At 31.9% G+C, this 6,356-nt stretch overlaps 1 protein-coding gene across 1 annotated transcript in view; it reads right to left on the bottom strand.

Annotated features, from left to right (window-relative positions):
- LOC106459979 (septin-7-like) overlaps positions 1-1,339 on the bottom strand; it is a 72,836-nt gene extending 71,497 nt beyond the window's left edge. Inside the window, exon 1 of the mRNA XM_022386565.1 lies at positions 1,310-1,339. The gene's annotated coding sequence lies outside the window, so the exon portion shown is untranslated. The remainder of the gene's footprint in view (positions 1-1,309) is intronic.
- Positions 1,340-6,356: the final 5,017 nt, after the last annotated feature.

A 6,356-nucleotide genomic window follows, 5' to 3' on the forward strand; every position in this document is an offset into this window, starting at 1 on the left:
AAACTCAGTAAGATCTTTCTCAAATCCAGGAATGATCAACAATCTAGGGATAATTTTTTGGTAGTGACTAGTGTGAATGAGAAATCTCAACCTTAATGTGCCCATGAAATTTGGTACAAATCCGGTCATACTTTACAGAGTTATTAACCCAAAACCGCGAAAATGCCCATCTCCCCATTATAAAACTGCTTGGAAGTGATTCAGAATCCGGATCCGGACCAAATTTGGGAAGGACTGTCCCATTCTAACTTCCAATCTTGTGTAGCATTTTCGTGTACATTGGTCGATTGGTTTTCGAGATACACACACACAAGAACTCCACTGATTTACGTACAGTTTTTCTTGTCAAATGCGAAAAACATAAGCTGTTCTTTGAAATTAATTTCAGACTACTTATCAATGTCTAAATGCTGTGTAAAATGCTTAATATTGTTGTTATATCATGCTAATTGACGCAAAGTTAAGTTTGATTTTATTTAAATGTGGTTAAAGTTAAACGCATTCATTAATTTGAAAAGTATTGCATTTTCCTTAACTTTTTCAATAAAGAACTAGTCGACTCATGTACCGTTACTATATATTCTTCGTTCTGCTAATCAGCAAACTCAAGCAGTTCACTGTCTTTTAACCCGAGACGCTCTCCTGTTTCTATCTACTTATCAAAATATAACATGGTTATATAGTGTGATTGTAATCTCCACAAGATTGCACAACTACTACAATTGTACATATAGAGGCCTACTTATTTCCGCTGTGGTTCACGTTTTCTTTCTACCACTGTATAATCCTGGCTAAAAGTCGCCAATTGTCAAGGAATTTACTGTTTGGTAGTATATATTAAAGTATATGGGTGTGTTGGGCTAAGGATTCTTCTAGTTCTACAGTAGGTGTCTGTGACTTGTTGTCGATAAATTCGACAATAAATAAACAGCACGCATTCCGCTCTTTTAAATTTAAAATAATATATTCAAAACAAGTTAAACGTATGTACGAAAAACTTAATTACACTATATATATCATACTCATAGTTGTATCTCAAACACTATACAGTTCTCTTTTAGTTGTCAAACTTCAAAGGTCCACGTAGGCCTTTTGAATTGCTTTAGAATTCAGTGGACACGCCAAACTATTTTTCTATTATATACATTACTTGTATCTTAAACACTGTACACTTCTTTTCTTCTTGTCAAAAGTCCATTTACTGATGATTTAGGCCTATTAAATTACTTTAGAATTTCAGTTGACAAGCCGAATTATCTTCTCTATTACTATCGTACTACTACTAGTATTCTGTGTGTGATTCACTTACAATTGTGGTGTAATCGTTTGGTCTTCTTTCTTCAAATATCCCCTGTTATTTCAGGCTGATTCAATTACTTTAGAACTATGCGTTAACGGGATAAACTATTCTTATCTCCTTTTCTACTGTTAGTCTTACACCAACATATTAAACGTTAAATTCGATGACGAGGAACCCACTTTGAGACTAATAATGGCTGGAGACGGCTTAAATGGGTAATGAAGAAAAACTTTAATATAAGTTTAACATGACAGCAAATGTACAAATGTACAACCTGATGATGACAAAACCGTGTCGAAACGTTGTACATTTGCTGTCATGTTAAACTTATATTAAAGTTTTTCTTCATTACCCATTTACGCCGTCTCCAGCCATTATTATATTAAACGTTAGGCCTATGTCAATAATTAGGCCTATCACTTCTACGGTAGTTAACTTCACGCCGAACTTTTCCTTGGCCGTAACTTTACAATTTTTTGTTATTATCTGTCTACTGTTTTCGCTCGTTTCAAATTATTTATATGTCTATCACTTAATCATTAGGCCTTCTAGAAAACTATATTCTCGACATCAATGTATTGTACACGACGTTCGATAGTCTCAACATAAATGAATTATTAACAAAACTTCCGACAATCGTCTGCTTTTAACTCTTATTACAACAAAAACTAATCAATAATAAAATATTCATTCACAAAAATAAATTAATCAAGAATATCTAAACTAAACAGTCTTTTATATCATGACAATCGTGGTTGTGTTTCTTTGTTATAATCAAGATTGTGCACTTTGTTTTACGCTTCATCTTCAGTTTCTTTATTTCATTTATCGACTCAGTTATTAAGAAATTTAGTACTACTCTATAATCGATACTTTGAATGAACCTATTTATCTAAATTCGATCCAATTTATCCAGTTGTCTTACCAGATACAGCTCTAACGTTAATTCAGCTTTATCTGGACATACCTCAGTATCAAGGCCAGTGTGTTTTATTCTATTACCTGCTTTGTTACTAAAGCGCTAATTCTCCTTATTATTATGAGTTGTAGTAAAAGATTTTGTTGTTGTATTGTAATTACTGAATAAAGGATTCTTTAATTTGTTGTATGTAATTTATGTAAAATATTATTACTTGATGTGCAACTGTTCTATCTTGAAGGGGTTTTCAGTGTGTGCTTCCATCTCTATTAAAAGACCGATTTTTGTATTCATCTGTTATTTCATTGTTAAAGTTTTTCTTATTATTATGCATTTTATTCATTGTTAAAGGATATTTTTATATCTCCTTGATTATTTAATGAGTTTCTTTATTAAAGGTTTTTTTTATGTCTGTGTGGCGTGTGTTTTCAGAGGCGATAGAAAATTAACACACTTCTTAATCAGATTGTGAACTTAAAGTTATTTTGGGTTTAAATAAAAATTAATTATAGTATATAGTTTGAAGTGTAAGCAATGAAACAGGTTTTACTCTTTAAACCCATAATTGTTTGCGCGTTCATGATATCCTAATAATTATCACCATACCTTATAAAATTTATAAAAGGCGGATAGTAACATGGTTTAGATTACTTTCCAGCCAAAGAAACATGTGTTATCGGTCGCCATCACCTATGATGGGCAAATCTGAATTTTCGGCCTGACGCTGGCAGCATCCGCTCAGGTTAGATAAGGAGTTAGGATAAAATGCAAGTCACTAGTTGATCTTCACAAAATACAACCCATAGTTGGCCAACTAAACATCTTCAACAGAGAATTTGCAACATGTAAAATACTTACATTTCTTGCCAATTGTTTTTCAGGGTTCCCAGTTTAAATGAACACGCTTACTGAAGTAACACTTCAATATTTTTTGTTTTGAAAGTATGCAAGACGTGGATTCGTGCAATTAATTTACTTTTTTGCAACGAATATAGCACTTGAAGTCCAGAAATAATTATCTTTCCCTTTGGCTAATTGGATAATGATCAGGCATGCCCTAGTTCTTAATTCTCAGTGAACACAGGTCTTGAATATAATGTATTTTTCATGCCCAAAATCGACTTTATTCTTTTTGGTACCCAAAACCATTTTGCCCCTTTAAGACGGGGTTGTAACGATCACTGATTGTGGCCTGTGCTAAATATAAATTCTGCGCCCCCCCCTTAGGGGGTAAGTGATCTGTGGAGGTTCACTGTTCGCACTACCATTGGTACAGCCATGCTTTAAGATTTATAAAATCTTTGGTGATTTAGACGGATATCTGAGCTATTATTTTTAAAATTAAAACTTTTTCTAACTGTTAGATATGTTATATTTTAGGCTAATCTTCAGCTGTGCATAACTCTAGACCTTTTACTGCAGTATTGTGAAACCTGTAACTTGTAAGTGTTGCATTTTAGCAGTGTTTAACTTCGGTTTTGATACTGGGAATTTGATGTTACTTTTACTTTGTTTGAGTAACGGTAACATAAGCTAAACTTCTTGCAAGCCTGGTTTTAATTCACGTTTGAGTTATCTTTTTCTTAAAACAGACATAGTTTTGTTTAACGTTTTTAAATTTTACTTAACAATACCTTGGGGTGTTACTTATATAAGTTTAGTGTTTCATTTCACTTGTACGGTCGGACACATCGAATTTATATTTCAAATAAAGTATTCATCTCACTGTTATTAGTTCGAGACACATCACTAAACATTTGCCTGTTTTGTAGTCGTGAAACTATCAATGTTGAATCTTCCTCCAAGAAGATCCCAGTTGGAAACTGGTGAGGTTATTATACTCCACAGTCTGGTATTCCCTGTACCTCCAGTTAGCAGGCCTAACTGACTGCTCTGTTGGAAAACCATTTTACCACACTTTAAATGGAAAAAAAATAAAGTTTAAAATTACTGATAATTAATACAGTCACGTATACATGCATTGAAGCATGCAGTTACAAATATTAATTTATGCAAAATAAGAGCTAAATGATTTTTGTAGGAACGTTTACAAGAATTTTTGTAGCTTTAAAATTTAAATGCCTTTTGTATGCAAGTTTGATAAATTTACTAATTTTAGTGACACAAGAAACAACGTGGTTAGTAAAATTCAATTTCTATTACCTTTTTTTTTTACTTACAAGCATACATTTTCTACATCAAGATAGCCTATTATGGTAACACTAAACACTGTTAGGCAAAGATAAGAGATGATCAGTCTGGTTTTTGACAACAGCTATTAATTTTAAAATTATCAATGCAGTTTTCTTAATAATCATTAAAATCAACTTTGTCTTGAATCTTATTTCCAAACTCAGACAACATATGTCTCAATGCTGAACAATTAATGCAGCTACCGGAGAGCACAGCTCCCATTTGTAGAAAACCTTTGCTTTTTCTTGTGTAAATATTTTTCAAAATACCAGATATGCAGGGATTTATTCTTTATTATTCCTTAAATAGAAATGTTTCCAGTTACAAACAAGGTTAAAGTTTTCAAACATTTATGCAAATATATTTTTATCTAAAATGTTAATTCCTCATGAATAAATTTACCTGTTTAAATATTTTTCTGAACCATAAGTATTTAGCAAGATTTATATTTTAGGATTAAACTTTTATAAATACATACTAGAGTGACACACTGACTAAACTACTCAGTAGGATTTTGACTCAAGTTTAAGAAAGCCAGAAACTAACTATAAAATTGATACATTGTAAAATGTATGATGAATATCATGGGCAGGATCTGGAACCAAAATATTGTAAATGTGTGTGTGTGTGTGCAGGGGGGTGAATTATTGTGAATGTAGTGTGTATATCTCAAAAAAAAAGAGAGGGAATATGTCCCCTCCAGTTCTACTTATGATGAATATTAACATTTGCAATCAGATGTATTTTTGAATAATAGGAATATTCATCTTTATATTATTTTCTTGGTAACAGTGTGATTAAAAGATAATATATATGACTGTACTTCCCTGTACTACCAGTGTTTCCCAAAGGATGTGCAACAGTACAGTAGTGTGTGTGTGTGTGTCACAAGTGAGCTGGTGTAAAAAGTTCAATTATCCTACATCCATATAAAGAAAAATAAACTTAATAAAATACATTGTAATGACCAAGTGAAAATACAATCACAATAATTTTAGTTACCCTTGTTATGTTCATTAAAATAGAACCACTCACACAAAAAACCTGAACAGAGGACAAGGGTAACTAGTAAAATTAAAATAGAACCACTCACACAAAAAACCTTTTACTAGTTACCCTTGTTCTCTGTTCAGGTTTTTTGTGTGAGTGGTTCTATTTTAATTTTACTAGTCACCCTTGTCCTCTGTTCAGGTTTTTTGTGTGAGTGGTTCTATTTTAATTTTACTAGAAGAACTGCAATTAGCAGCGTGCTACATTGTTTCAGTATTTTCATGTGCCTTGAGGGAGTGAAATATTGCCTTAAACAAAACAAATATTTTATAAAGGTACAGAAAGATTAAATCTCACTAAACACTCAGTCATAATCATTTCAAAAGCATTAATTTTTCACAGTTAAAGTTTTTCTCAGACTCCTTAAAATAGAAGTAACAAGCCCAACAACTTCACAAAATACATACTGGAGTACTGTGTAAAAATCCTTTCCACAATATTTTATTACATTAGAATTCATGAACTACTAAACACAGGTGGTGACAATTATTCATGCTAACGTTCTTTTCCTTTAAACAACAACAACAAAAAAATCATGATACCTTTACGCACTCACATCTCTGGCAACAAGACTTAAAAGTCTATCAGGATATTTTGTGTTTGTTCAAACATTTTCAAAACAAAACAAAATATAAACAATTTTGACAAAAAAATTTACAAACTGCATAAAGTAATTTAATTATCTCCCAATAATAATTAAATTATTACCTGATTAAAAAAAAAAATTCTCAAATTTCAATTACCTTTCCAAAAGTGGCATTAATCAATTCATCCCACTTTTCATCTAACACCAAACAAATACTTCGCCTAACAGTACAAGAAAAACCTATCTCTCCGCTTGTAAAGTTAGACACCTCTTTTCCATCTATCTCTTTATAGCACAAGAAAACACGT

This window comes from Limulus polyphemus, unplaced genomic scaffold, assembly GCF_000517525.1.
Source record: "Limulus polyphemus unplaced genomic scaffold, Limulus_polyphemus-2.1.2 Scaffold689, whole genome shotgun sequence".
Classification (NCBI taxonomy): Eukaryota; Metazoa; Arthropoda; class Merostomata; order Xiphosura; family Limulidae; genus Limulus; species Limulus polyphemus.